We start from the raw sequence: 12,852 nt of genomic DNA, 5'->3' as shown, positions 1-12,852 counted from the left end.
AATAACACCAAACAGAACAGGACATATGAGAGACCAAGTAATAACATAGCTTTATTCCTAAGTAATTGGCTGAGCAAGCAACTCTGATTAATTCTGCAAGAATGCTTGGGTAGTGTTTATAAAAACCAAGTCATTACCTTGACTAAACATTGACTTGGACAGTTAACTTTAACCATCAAGACCTTGACTAAATATTGACTGGGAAAGTTAATTTGAACTATAACATCTAGAAAATCGTGTTCCTCTTTGCTAGTATTTGCTATCACTTTAAAATGCAAAAAAGGTTGTAAAAAAAAAAAGAGGTTCTCCCACCTCACTGATATTTAGTTGCTGAGCTTGGCTGTTGCTAAATTTAACACAAATGCCTTGCAAAAAATTTGAAATATAAAATACTTTAGAGACAAAGGCCTGTTATGGATGAGAGGGAATGGTCGATCTTCCTTGGCTTGAGCAAGGACCCATCAAAAGTAGGAAAAAAAAGTATCATAATGCTTGTGTTTTAAATTTATTTTGTTACATATATGCAGCAGCTTTACAAATTTTGCAAATTTTAAAAAATTGTGCCTTGCCCAAAGAATCACACAGGCTGATCAGGATAAGGAGTTCATTCTGATACCTCTACATTTTAGTAGCAGCTACTTCAAGTCTACATCCTCCACTACTGGTTTCACTTCATCATGTGAGGCCATGGGTCAAAGGACACACACAGGGTCTTTCACTGGCTGAGATAAAAAAAAATAAAAAAAAAAAAAAAAAAAGAAGAAAATCAATTTCAATCCTCCTAAGATGAAACCACTGATGTGTGCAGTCACTAAGGTCCCAAAGGTAATCCTGCAAGAAAACACGATGGTGTCCTCCATCACTGTGTTGAGATACTGTTAAAGTGCAGCAAAACCACCTATGAGGTACAGTCCAAGACCAAAACACTCCAAAAAATAAATCTGTATTTCTAGACCAGTGTGAGTAGTGCATTTTAGCTGTGTAATGACATCAAATGGTAATGACAAAGGGGCAAGGAACCTTATGCTTCAGGAAGGTATTATGTATGTGGATAAATAAATAATGCTGTGGATCCAGTACTAATTCCATGCACAGTTTCAGCTCTGGAGTTTCAAAGTCCCTTTTAGCTTTATGCTTTCCTTCTTTTCTTAATACATCAGCTGCCTTTAGCACACTGAATGAAAAACAGCTTAAGAGCAAATATAAAAGACATAAATCTCAGCTACAAGTGAAAATACCAAGCTGGTGAAAACTTGCTCCTCCATTATTTTTGAGTAGAGCAGTAAGGAACAGATTGATACCGGTGTTACAGGGGGTGAGGGTGGGGAATGAAAGAACAATAAACAATACAGTCATCAGTAGTTTAACACAGCGCTGTGCCTTGCAATGGAAACATACTGTGAAACAGCTTGCGAGATAAGCTTCGTCAACGATAAGTAATTTTTATTCCGTTTGAGTGGCTGAAAACAATAAACATGATTAAATGCTTCAGACATGCATTCAGAATTTAGACAAATGGCAAAGAGTTCCAAGGACTTTGCTTTTAAAACTACTGCGGGGAAAGACCTGGAAATTGACTTAACCGGTTTGAAATATACAATGAAGCAGAAGTTCGTCGGGAAATTAAAAACTTCCCATTCTTCTGCAAGCTCCAGGACTCTCCAGCCCAGCAACCAGCTTTGTTGTCTACTGTTCTTTACTATGATTACTAGTCCCAGCATCCCACTTCACCATTCATAGAGGCATTTCAAATGTGCCGCTCATGAACCTGAGCTCCCAGCGTGTGAAACACCCTGGAAAACACCAAAGGAAGAGCTGGCTCTGGGGAATTCACAGTCCCGTGCTCGTCCTGCCGGTCCTTGCGGGCTCTGTCACCGCTGTCCTGATCCAGCCTGGCCGCAGCTCCTGCGCCCACCTTCCTCCCACCGCAGCGCTCTCAACTTTCACTCCCGGCTGCCTGCTCCTGGTGACTCGGTGGCCGTGCACAGCCCCGAGAGGAAAGCACTCCAGAACACTCAGATCACGGGGGGTATTGGATTTTCCCCTGAAGCAGGGGCTGTACGGGAGAGCCGCACGAACCCGCAGCACCCCTAACGCGAGCGGTCACTTTGCACCCGCCGCCCTGGACCGGCACCGCTGACCAGAGCTGCCGGCCGGGATCTGCTGGCCAGGGGCTGCTGCCAGGGACCAGCGGGCGGTCGCCAGAGGGTCGCCGGCTGAGAAGGGCGAGCTCGCCCCGCTCGCCGCGCGTCCAGCGGCCCCTCCGCCCCGCTCCGGGCGCCATTTCCCCGCCTCTCCTCAGCGCGGCGTCCCCCGGCCCTGCCGCACCTTCCCGGGCAGGGCAGCGCCGGCGCAGCCGAGCCGCATCCCAGCCCTCGGCTGGCTCCCAGCCCTCGGCCGGCTCCCAGCCCTCGGCCGGCTCCCAGCCCGGCAGCGGGCGGCGCTTCCCGCGGCAAGCGGCTCTAAGCGACCGATCGGCGCTTCCAGCTGCGGGGCGGCCGCGGCCGAGGCTCCCCAGAGCGGCGCATCCCAGGGACCCCCGGCACGGCGGGGGTGGCCGGGGGGAATCCCGCAGCCGCATCGCGTCTGGGGCTCCCTCCTCGATTTTTTTTCATTTTTTACATGCCCCGCTGCAGGGGATGGCGAAAGCGCCCCCAGACCTTTGCCCCAGAGCTCGGCTGGCTGTGGGGCAGCCTCGCACGGTGCTCGCCCCGCAGCCGGCAACTTCCCGCGACTCGCAGGAGATTCCAGCCCTTTCCCCGCCTCGGGGGGACGGGAGCGAGCGGGAGGGGGGAAGGACGGGCAAAAAATAAACTTCCTTCGGAGAAAAGCTGCCCTTCCATGCTGCTGCGGGAAGGGGCTCGCCGCTGGCAGGAGGAGCAGCGCGCCCCGCTGAGCCCCCAAACCCGCACCTGCCGCCGCGCCGCCCTCGGGACCGGCCGCGCAGGGGAGCAGGGACCGGCTCTCTCACCTGCCCCAGCGAGCCCTCTCCTCCTCGCATTCCTCTGCTCCCCATCGTGGGCGCAGCAGCTGCTGTTATTCCTTAGGATACACATGGCCCGTCCATGCTGGGAGAGCCGCCTTCCCGCGCCGCCTGCCCTCTCCGGCCCCGCCAGCGCGGCGCTGAGGCCAGAGGGAGGGGAAAAGGGAGGTGTGCGGTGGAGGAACGCGGCTGATGAGGGGTCGGTCTCCTCCTCCTTCTCCTCCTCTCCCAGGGCTGGGGGTCTCAGCGCCACTGTGCAGCTGGGCAGGGAGAGGGGGACGGGCGAGGAGGGGGCTGGCGGGGCTGTCCCCGCTCGGGGCGGGGGGGCTCGGCGCGTCGGCTCGTCCCGAGCCTGTCATCGCCTCCGGGGCAGCCCCGCGGGCCAGCGGAGCGGAGCGCATGGAGACTCCCCCGCCCCGCCCGCAGCACCGCGCTCAAGCACGGCCGGGGGGCAGTCGGTACCGGGGGCTCCCCGGGGGCTCCAGGGCTTCCCCGGAGCGCAGGCAGGGCGGTCAGCGGGGCAGCCCGGGCGGGGGTGGCCGCTGCCCACGCGTGGAGCCCGGGCACGGCCCCGCCATCGCGGCTCCCCCCGCACGGCCGCGGGGCGGGGGCCGGGCCGGGGGCCCCGCCGGCACCACCAGTGTGCTGCTTTTCTCATGGCTTCTCGCAGTCACCCATGAAAATTTAATGAGGCATTTAGGGCTGTTACCTTCAGAGTCAATGGAGGAAGCATATTTAGCCTAATGCACTCGCTGCCGAGCCAATAGGTCTGTTGCAGGCGGATCAGAAGTCATGGAGAGACTCTCCTTTCAACACAAAATTCACGACCCATTAAACTTATTCTGTGATAACAGCTTCTTTACAAACGGAGACCCATAGAAAACAGAGGCTGTCATGCACTTCCCGAAAAGGATTTACATACAGAGAGAAGTCCATTTGCCAGGTTATTGCCATTTCACCGGTATTATCTCCAATCAATGCATAAAAGCAGCGCTGCTCTCGCTAACCGAGGTAAATGACAAAAAGAAAAGCTTTTTGCAGCCTCTAGATAGATCTGATTCACCCCCCCGGGGCTGAGTGGCCACGTCTCCCTGGGCTGACAGGGAAGAGGGCTCAGACCATTAGAGAGGATTGGATGTGATCGGGAATTACAGCGAGATGTTCTGAGGACACGCAGGTACCCAGCTGCTGATGTTCACACCCCGGGATGACAGCCGGGCAGCGATCACCAGGATGCTCACAAGGTAGAAAGATGTCCACAGGTTATTTTACCTCCACCTGACAGGCAGGAGAGCTGAACCAATGTGGCAACACACTTAACAGGGCAGGGAGCAGAGGGAAAGGCTGAGTGAACAGATTGATAGGAAGTACATGCACAGATCTGGTAACATTCTCAAATATTATCAGTTTCATCTCCCTCAATCATTCTTTCTGCAGCACATTAGGTATTAAGCATAAAAGATAATGTCATGTAATAACATTTACAACATAAAAAATTCAGAATTCAAGCCACATTTATAGAAGTAGTTGATTCAATGGAGCTTTTCGCTATAGACCTGTTTTCTGCATTTCAATTTATTACAGAAATGAAAGGTCAGATTCTCAGTTGAACCCACTTATTCTAATGTGAATTAAAAGAAGTAGTCAACTTCACTGCAGCAAAATTTCCTATTGATGAGAATTTCACCATCTAGGAAGACAAAGAACTAAAGTAGAAATAAAGTAATTTTTATTCATTAGGGGAAATAATAGACAGCATCCTTGAGGAGACATGCTTGTCTATATGTATTAGGCCCAATAAAATATTGGTGGCCCTTAGCTCCCAAAAGGCAGTTTTTTGGGGGGAAAACAGTAATTGAGCTGTTCTTACCCTTTGACCAGTGCACAATAAAATAAAGTTGCATTTATTGTGTTGCTGGCCTCACTGAGGTCCTGGAGTTTTGAGGGGTGCTGGCAGCTGACTAAGTAGAGAGGCAACTTTGAGTAGTATAAAACTTCATTCCCATTCATTTCTGAAATGTGTGGATGCAAGTCACACTTGCTAATAATACTTTTTAAATATAAAAGACTACTAGCTCACAGCTTGTAATATGAATGCAAATGAACTTGTAATTATACTATGCAATTTTCTACTTAAAAAAAAAAACAACTATGAAAATAGAACAGACCTGAAGAGCAATATGCACTGCAGTTCTTCATTGTGTTCCTTCATTATGCAGGAGTTACCATAAGCAATCTGCTCTGGTGTAATGTAAAATATTTTTTAGGCCATAACTTTGCAACACAAACTCTCACATGAGAACATATATTTGGTCACAGTTCCTTCTCTCTACTGAAAAACACGATCAAGAAGCAAAGGAGCAAGAAGTTTGGTGTGAAGACTGACAGAATTCACTTGTGTTTATCTGGAAAGCTTAAACTCATCATTCCTATATTCTCCTTTCTGATGATGCACTATGCCATCACCAATTATGTGATAAACCATTAAGAGTTACATATTAAGACCTGTAGGCCAAAAATTTCATTTCCTCTGAACAGCTAGAGGAGCTGAAGATCAAAACCCAGAAGTGTAGTTCTCAACCATTTTTGCAGTAGTCGCTTCTGCAGCTCTCAGTCACTTGTTACTTGCTAAAACAACTAAAGGGAAAGTAAGATTAGCTGAGCTCCTGAATAGATTTGTACTAACAGGACAATGATCAGAATATTTTTAAATGTTCCTGTGTGCATCAGTTGAGAGAAGGATGAATTCAATCTTACAATCGAGAGCACTGTACAAATTTTTTAAAGAATTGCCTCAAAACGACGTTAAAATATCCACCACTGATACCTGTAGACCTGGATTCTAAGTAATTTGTTATACTATCCAATTTCAATAAGCGCTGCAGTTGCTAGTAAACCACTGCACCCCACAGAGCAAAAATGTTTACCTGCAAATAAGAGATAATTTGCAGGATAATTGTTGACAGCGAATTCGCTGATAATTCACAGTCAAAGTTTCTGACTCCCTAGGAGAAGAGTAATCAAAAAACTTCCCAGTTTCACCTCAGAGGCAAGTTAATCAGCATCAGTGCTGCCCAGCTGCAAGCCTGTAGGTTTCTCACATGAAATGCTCAGGCAGAATGCACACTGTAAAACCAGCATCATCCTGCAAAAATGGCAAACCACTGGCCAAAAACCCTGTAGGGTTCTTGTGAATGCCCATGTGTGACAGCCACTGGCATTAATGAGAACTGGACATTTCCTGAGATGGAATACAGGCCTTACCTTCATGAAACTAATTAAGGTATCTCAAGCTGTGCTGATTACAAAGGGCTACCAATTAATGGTACAGAGAAATTTTGAGGGATGTCTGAGAATGAGTTTTTGCTGGTGCTTTGAAAGAATCTGGAAGTGAAAGACACACAATATTACACTTTGCTGGATTCAAGTGGGATTTTTGGAGGGGGAATTTAATATCTAAAAGAGAGCCATTATTTCTGCTATTAATGTCTTACTAAAATACAGCACAACATGCAGACCCATCCCTTGCCAAGTGAGCTCTCAAGATGTCAGCCTTCTCACAAAACCCCTTTTCACATTTACTGATCTATATTGTAGCCCACAGCAGGATCATCTTGATCACTCTGGAGATCCTCTACGTGAATAGCTCCTCACACAATAGTGATTTCAGTTTAATAAGTTCCTCTAAGGCAATTAGGCACTGACTGAAAATAGTATCTGCTGCATTATCAGTAACTATGGTAGCCCATCCCTTACTGCTGTAGCCACACAGTGAGCTCCTTTTGCCATTCAGCAGGAGAATTAATCATGATTTGGTTTCATCCTCAGTCTTCTCAAATGCAAAGAAGCTCAGCTCTCTTATTGCGCTAAAGATCTCTTGGGATACTTCCTCAGACATACCTCAGGTGACTGAGCAGAATATGTTGCTGAACACTGCTCTTGCCAACCAAAAAAGATCTGTGTAGAAAAATTTTGGTCCCTCTTCATGAAAACTGGGAAGCTGCTCTATTTTCTGGCAGTGACATACCAGGAAGAGGTTGTGATAATTCTTACACCCACAGTGAAATCTGATGGAAAATGCATTATCCCAAAAAATACCACTGACATCTCTCTAATAAAAGTCAGCACATGGAAATACTAAAAATGGGATTAAGTCTTGAATGTTCCAGAGATCCATCACTGGTTTCTGAAGGTAGATCCTCTACTGTATTGTAGTTTGGTCACAGGTGGAGCCTTCCTTTCATGCATCTCAACAAAGATTGCAAAATCTCGTGGTCACATGTGCAGAAAGGGATTCAGGAGCTTGGTTCAGATCTCAGCTTTGTCACTGACTAGTTTATGATCTTGGCTAAGTCCACCTATACTCATTTTATGTCCATCTCTACCACGTGTATGTCAGAAGCCTCCTGTCAGAATTTCTCCAGGAATGCTTGGAAGGACCCCAGAGACAGGCAAGGACAAACATAAACACTAATTATTGTTATATATGTGGCCATTCATTCAATTCTGAGTCCTGGGAGGAAAAATAGAAACAAGATCTTGTTATTCTGTCTGGTAGCCCCTATAATTCTCCTTCACATACTCAAAATATTACTGAACTAACCCTGCTGCAAACACTTTCCTCAGCTGCAAATGAGCAGCTCCAACAAACAGTCCAAGACTGCCCCTCCAAAATCAATTTATCTTCTAGTAGATGGCAGCAAGTAGATGCCTGTCCTGCCAAATAATGGAATTTGTGAAAGCACTGGAGATTATGAACCACATTATTTCCCAGATGCCCATGAAAGAGTCTGTGATTCTCCAAGAACAGTGATCAACTCCTTCACAAATCCAAACTGCTTCATATTTCAAATCCTTTTTGGCAAGGTGCGTTTCCTTTCACAGCCAATTAACTGCAAACTAATTTAGAGAGGGTTTGCTTTTGCAAACATCAGTGTCAGGTTCCAACAGAGAACATGTTGCTAAGAGCATGATTTATGCACACATTCTGAGTTCTGTTGTTCTCTCATTCCCCCCAGACACCACTGATGATCCACGCAGAGACACCTCGGAATTTAATAAACTCCTTTCGAGGAGAACTTCACAGGTGAAGAAAATGTTCAGCATCCCTTACATGCTGAAAGCCCACATGGTTCTGCATTACCTTGCGGAGTGCTCACACTGGTTTAAATACACATAAACTGAAAGCAAAGGATGCCTACTAAGGAAAATGTATTTCCACTATAGAAATACATAGAAAATAGAGGTTATCTGCTTCACAGAGAATTCCAAAATTTGGCTTTACTCTGGGTTAGAGAATAAAAGGGGGGTTGAAAAGTTTAAACGCTCCACTTCTCCATTAAAAAAACTTATTATACTTTGTTCTTAAGATTTTGTCAACTTTAACAAGCAGCTGACACATTTAAGCTCTCTGGTTTGGACAATACTGCAGCTTCTTTTCACTAAGTACATATTTATCTTCATTATTTATTCATTTTTAGATGTGGCTTTTACAATTGGAAACTTCAGTCTCAGAGGTTCCTAAAGATCTTGGCTGTTGTCATATTCCATGGTTTTGACAGCAAAAGATCTACTTGCCATTGTGAAAATAATTTTTTGTTAAAAAGAGACAGATGAACACGATATTTAGAGCTGCATTCCCCTCAATTTCTGCCAAAATAACAGGTATTCAGGAGACAGCAATTCTGTGTAGTGAATGTCCTCAGCAAGTAAGGTTGTTTTTCATTTCCTCTTATGTCACATTACATTTTCCTCTTTATATTTCCTTTTAAATATTTAGACAGAGCAGAGAGTTTTAAACGTGTCATTGACACAAATAAATGTTTAGGCAGTCAGTCTACCTTGGGTTCAGCTCTTGTCAGATCTGATAAGTTAAATATCACTGGATCTGGCCAATAATTGGATGGAAGACCTCTGAGGAAAACTCAAGTGCTGAAGCAAGCGCCACTGGTTACTGAGTAGGTGTTTTTTAACCTCAGACTCATCCTGAAATATGCCCTCAGCATGGTATTATAAGCACTAGCTGAAAAAGGCATTTTCAAGTAAGATTTAATGTGTTATTTCTGTTAGGCACTAGAAAGGATTCCTGACACCTTCCTCTGGAAGTTGCTTAGTCCACTTTGAGTTAGCTGAGCCCACTGCTACATAAAGCTATATCTGAAAGTATGAAATCAATTTTTCATCATTTTCCTTTTAATAATAATACATTTTTAAAACCTCTTGTTTAAACAGTAACCTGTACATTTCTTTGCCTTTTACACTTCATTCCTGACCTTTCCTTTACTCTCTCATTGTCTCTTGAGTCCAGCTCATGGACATCCCTGCCCATGGCGGCAGAGTTGGAATGAGGTGAATTTTAAAGTCCCTTCCACCCCAAACCATTCTGTGGATACCACAGCATATGTTCCCTTTTGCCATTTCAGAACCAACAGCAGCATCCAAGGATGGATATAATCCCTCTTTCACACCTGCTGATTATTGACTCTTTTGCCACTGCTGCTTGCTGATTTTATGAGAGCACATGGTGGCAGGATAAGGGGGAATGGCTTCAAACTGCCAGAGGGCAGGGTTGGATGGGATATTAGGAAAAAATCCTTTCCTGTGAGGGTGGGGAGGTCCTGGCACAGGCTGCCCAGAGAAGCTGTGGCTGCCCCATCCCTGAAGTGTCCAAGGCCAGGCTGGATGGGGCTTGGAGCAACCTGGGATAGTGCAAGGTGTCCCTGCCCATGGCAGGAGGTAGAACTGGAAATAATCTTTAAAATCTCTCCCAACCCAAACCATTCCATGGTTCTGTGACAAAGTGAAACTGACACTGACCACTCCACCCTTCAGGCTGTGGGACACGTTTGGGCCAAAGACTGAGGAATTCAGTGGGGCTGCTTCGCTTGCTGCTGAACTCAGGACCTCCACACACGTTTCAACAGCAACAAGTGCCAGTTCCAATACAAGATCTCAGCTCTTCTGGGACCCCTGAAAAGCGCCATGAAATTGATGTCCAGGTAAAGCCACTCTGGGATGTCCATTTTCCCCTTGTCCAGCAGGGAGGCTGGACCCTGGAGCTCCCAGTCGCCAGGCACTGCACACAGTGAGGCTCTGCACAAGTCTGGAAGCCTCAGCTCCAGGCAGCATGCCAGAGTTCAGCCAAACATATTTGCCTAAGTTGATATTTCTGTAATACATTTCAAAACATGACAAATCATTACTTTCTGATGTTTGCTATTCATATTTTTTTTTTCTCTTTACGCTTTCCAGGCAGGAATGGAAATTGCGAGTGCCACCATAGCAACTCAATGCAATAATGGAAATCTTCAAATAACAATTTAAATGAAGGATGTTTGAAGTATTTTTATTTTGTAATAAATTTATAGGTGTCAACTAGATCAGGGCTTCCTTTCTAAAGAGGTTTTGCTGTTTATCTAAAAAGACAATCCTTCACTTGAAAGAGTTTATAACGTTAGCCTGAGCCAAAACACTGAGGTTTAAAAGAATATCTCAAATGCATTCTATTTATTTATATTAGAAAACTACTTACTGGCACTCACTGGAATTTAGGTTCCTAAATGTCTATGTCTTTTTTCATTACTGGCATTCTTATTCACATTTAATAAGAAATTTTGACAGAATCAAGACAGAGTATTTACAACCTGGTTATGGAGTCCTCATCCACTGCCACAAAACCAGGATAATTCCAAAGAACATTAACAAATGGGATTTTTTAAAGACTGGCAGTTGTCATATGCTTAAGGTCCAGCTTGAGACTACACAGCATATACACAGAAGGGATTATAGTTTTTCAGATATGTGGTTCCTGTGGCTAAGGTTGTATTTCTCCAAATCAGGATAACACTCAACAAATTGGGGAATACACTGGCACCCCTTCATCCCAACATGAAGGCCAAATTCCAGTTTTAGATGCTAAAAACACATCATGGCAACTTTTGGAAGGCTCTCACTTGTCTTGTGCATTAAAGACTGAATCTCTGTGCCAACCTCTAACAAAACTGCCCAAACCAGCAGCATCAGGATCCAGAGAAGTTCCATGGAATCAAGGTTACACACAGAATAAAAAGAAATCTGAGGTATTGTTAAGCCAAATAGCTCCTTCCTTTCTGATTCCTTCATTTCTCATCAACATCTGCCTATGCATATCTCCTTTACAATGAGCTTGTTTCCTCAACAGAAAAATAAATAAATTTGAAGAAGAAGACTGAGATGTTTGTCAGCTTTCAGAGCAGGGAAAATCCATATTGTTTAAAAAACAAAGCTTTTGATATTAAATATTTTCACTCGGGACTTAAATAAATCATAGACATGGTCTTTAGCAAGGAAAAAAAAAAGTCAAAAATTGATTAAATAGCTAATGAATTACAAAAGACCTATAGCAGCAAACTGAATGCTTACCTTCTGCTCAAATACAAGTCCTTGGGAGTGACAAATGTCAATAAACAGCACAGCTCAGGAGTGGGTGGTAGGCAAGACTAGATCCATCTGGCCTGTTGATGAGGAAGGAGGAGAGCTGTAAAATGCTCCGGAATGTGACCAGGAGCACATATGCCAGGATGAGAAAATGGGATTGTGCAGCAGCTCCCCCAGCCCCGTGGCCCCGCGGCAACCCCAAATCTGTGGGAACGTATGCTCCAGCCCTGCCTGGTGCTGTCCATATCTGTGCTGGGGACACAACCCCCCTGCCTCCAGCTGGGCTGGGAGAATGTGCAAATCCTGGGAAAATCTGCTGAAATTAAACACAGCTTGCTGGTATGCATAGCCAGGTAGCCATAAATCCACCCTCCCACTTTTGCTGCTCCTCCTTTGCTGGTCCACAGGGGGTTTTGCAGTCTGCCTGACACACCTACTCCCAGCTTTGCCTCTGCCACAGTCTGGGAACTGAATCCTCCTGCTATAGAGCCCTGATTTGCTACACCTCCTGAAGCTGAGCTCGGGAAGAATGGCTTTTATGTGTGTTTTGATGAGCCAACGACTATTTTAGATACTATTCATGCTCACCAACAGATTCTGAAACGAAACAAAATCTGCCTCTCATCACATGCACAACAGGATGTAACAGATGTCACAGAGAAACCAAGTAATAGCAATTTTCATGGTTGGATCCAACAATTACTTCTGTGCTCCACTCTGTGGCCTCTGCCTCAAAGCCCAATAGAAATGAGACACCTGCCCCCAGGAGTCCAGTGTAAACCTATATAAACAAAATCTGGCAAGGCCCAAGCCAGAAAACCATCCAGACACACATTTTTCACACTAAAATCCACCCAAGAGTTAGGTTATACCTAATCTTGAATGCAGTGTGTCCTGTTGGAGCAAAGAAGGATGTACACTGCTGAGAAAGGAGAAAACTGATGTCTCTTCTGGGGAGAACTAACAATATTGTGCTCCTGTTTTCACTACAGCCTCACTCTCCTCAGTAATATTTGCTGGCAGGAGTGGTATCCTCTTGGGAATTCCAGCACTGACCCCTTGCAGCCACTATGAGTGCACAGTAACCCCCACCTTTTAAAAAACAACAGCATTTGGCAGCTCCTTGCCAAGCCCCCTCTAGATGGAAAGCCCAATGAAGATCCTTTTCTTCAGCTCATTGCACAGGAGTTGTACATGGCTTTTCTGTCCCTGTGCAATTTTCTCCTGCAATGTGTACTCAAGGTTAAAATGCTGTCCTTTCTCCTTGGTGAGATCTGTCACTGAACTATCAAAGTGTGCATGTTAGAGAGCCTGCCTAGTGGAGGGCTGAGTGATGCAGAGACAGACCTTTGATGCACGTTGTGACCTTAGTGCATTCCCTTTAAGATGGAAAAAAAAAAGGAAAAGAGCTTCTTCTTGTTCCCATTTGGGGGCAGAAGGACATTAAGGAGCAC

At 45.4% G+C, this 12,852-nt stretch overlaps 1 protein-coding gene across 11 annotated transcripts in view; it reads right to left on the bottom strand.

Moving 5' to 3' along the window:
- The window catches only part of DAB1 (DAB adaptor protein 1), a 409,901-nt gene that overhangs the window by 138,513 nt on the left and 258,536 nt on the right, over positions 1 to 12,852 (bottom strand). For 7 of the 11 annotated variants that reach the window (XM_030953037.1, XM_030953036.1, XM_030953042.1 and 4 more), the window contains exon 1: positions 2,972 to 3,235. The exons of 2 other annotated variants lie outside the window; for them this stretch is intronic. The gene's annotated coding sequence lies outside the window, so the exon portion shown is untranslated. Of the gene's footprint in view, positions 1 to 2,971; positions 3,236 to 12,852 lie in introns of those variants that run through there. 2 more of the 11 variants (XM_030953046.1, XM_030953047.1) reach the window with 1 other exon arrangement.

This window comes from Camarhynchus parvulus, chromosome 8, assembly GCF_901933205.1.
Source record: "Camarhynchus parvulus chromosome 8, STF_HiC, whole genome shotgun sequence".
In the NCBI taxonomy this organism is placed as follows: Eukaryota; Metazoa; Chordata; class Aves; order Passeriformes; family Thraupidae; genus Camarhynchus; species Camarhynchus parvulus.
The sequence above is the reverse complement of the archived record's forward strand: the minus strand, read 5'-3'. Positions and strand labels throughout refer to the sequence as shown.